Raw genomic sequence first — 2,187 nt, forward strand, 5'->3', positions numbered from 1 at the left:
TTCTACCTAGGTTGCCCTTTTTGTTAATCTGCGTGTGTTCTGTTGTGCATAGGGTTTTCAGAGTCCTGCTATTTCAGAAGTGGGTGGCCAATCCTTCTTCCTAGTCTGTCTTAATCTGAATGTTCAGATTTAGAGGAGTATCTGACAGACAGCAAATTGTGGAGCAGTTAAAGATAAATCCCTTATTGTGGGGGTAAGCGTTAGTTAAAGTGTTGACCCTTCCGCCCAGGAGTACGCTTGTCAGAGTTTCCAAGGGTTTGTTCCCGCCGGAAATCCCGGGTACCTGTGAAAAACTCCTGTCCGTTGCTTATCTGAGGTGGCTGCCGCTTTCAGCTTCCCTTCCGCCCAGGAGCACGCTTGTCAGAGTTTCCAAGGGTTTGTTCCCACCGGAAATCAAAATTAAAAATAGGTATTACAAATTATTGTTGTTGTTATGTGCTGTTGAGTCACCTGCCACTCATAGCGACCCTATGTACAACAGCCCTAAACCCTGCTCTATCTGTGCCAATCTTATTGTCTCTGACACACTTACCCCATTACCCCAGTCACTGACTCAATCCATCTCATGGAGGGTCTTTCTTTCCTGTGTTGTCCCTCCACCCTCCAAAGAATGACATTCCTCTCTAAGGACTGGTCCCTCCTTGCAACATGTCCAAAGTATGTCAAATGAAGCTTCAGAATCCTTGCCTCCAAGGAGCAGTCTGGCTTCACCATCTCCAGGAAAAACCTGTTCATTCTCTTAGCAGTCCATGGTATATTCAATACTGTTCTTCAACACCACAGCTCAAAGGCACCAATTCTCCTTCTGTCATCCCTAGTCATTGTCCAGCTATCTGAAGCATGGCAAATGATTGCAAAGACCATGGCCTGTGTCAGGAGCATCTTAGTCTCCAGACTGACATTGTTGCTCTTCAGTACTTTAGAGAGGTCTCTAGCTGCAGACTTTCCCACTGCAGTATGTCTTTTAATTTCCTGGCTGCTGGTGCCAAGAGTGTTGATTGTGGAGCCAAGCAAAGCAGTTGATAATTTCTTTTTGTATGGACATATTTCCTCTATATGCAGACAGATTTGGAGAGGAGGATATTTACCAGCATGGTGATTTATATTTATAAGATGTCATTGTGTCTAATTTTGTCTTTATTATTTGTAACCTATTGTTGGAAAATTTTGATAAGCATTATATATTTTGCACAAAGGTTATTCTGAACAATTTAAAACATATATACATTAAAAAAAATAAAACATACATAAATTGCTGTAGATCATGATTTCAAGTTGACGTAGGTGTATTTCAGACCCCAGAGAGACAGATCAGGAAAACAGGAAGCGAATAAGAGGAGAAATGTAGGATATGATACAGCCTAATCAGAGGTGAAGAACCCTGGCAAGGGGAGATGCTGCCCAAGGGGGAGTGGGGAGAGGAGGACCGAGAAGATTGGAGAATCATAGTCTGAGTGTTGTGCGTACTTAGGGGGTGGGACAAACAGACACCTGGTGCAGAAGGTCTTGTAAATAAGCACACAGCCACTGTAGAAGATGCAGATAATGAGATTTTTAAAGTAAAAAGTCAAAATGTTGTGGAAAAATAAAAAGAAAACTGTAGCCTGGGTTTCAAATGAACAGTGAGGGAAGAACAGCTGAATCCCACTATTTCTGACCCTCATTGAATCAGCAGCAGTGCTGAAAGGTCTGAAGCTCCCCAATGGCCCAGGCAGGCAGCTGAGGTGGGGAGTAGAGACCCAACCTGACTGTGCATGCATTCATGCTCTGATGGCCTTTAATCCCCCAGGTGTTAAAGAGCCAGGGACCGAACAACAAGCTGAGCAGAGCTGATATTCACCTGGTTGAACTCTACTGTGTGGAGGAGCTGGACTCCAGCCTTACAGTCAACTTCCCTCTGCTGAAGGTGACTGATTTCACAGCCCTGCTTCTCCCATCTGGGAATCTGGCACCTGGACCCAGGGCTGCTGCTCTTCTAGCTCCAGCCGAAGAGGCCTTCACTCTCCTTTCTGTCATCGAAATTTGCTTCTTTTAGGCATGAAAAGGTCTTGTTAAACCAATGAAATCTCAGAGGATGGCGGCTCAAGAAGAGTACTTTGGTTTTTATTATGCAGCCCTAGGACTCAGCAGGTCTCTGCTCAGTCCTTCAGGCATGGCTCTATCTGACCTCATTTTCTGGTCATTTCC

The sequence above is a fragment of the Elephantulus edwardii genome, unplaced genomic scaffold, assembly GCF_000299155.1.
Source record: "Elephantulus edwardii isolate Elephantulus edwardi_28Jun2011 unplaced genomic scaffold, EleEdw1.0 scaffold00455, whole genome shotgun sequence".
Taxonomy (NCBI): Eukaryota; Metazoa; Chordata; class Mammalia; order Macroscelidea; family Macroscelididae; genus Elephantulus; species Elephantulus edwardii.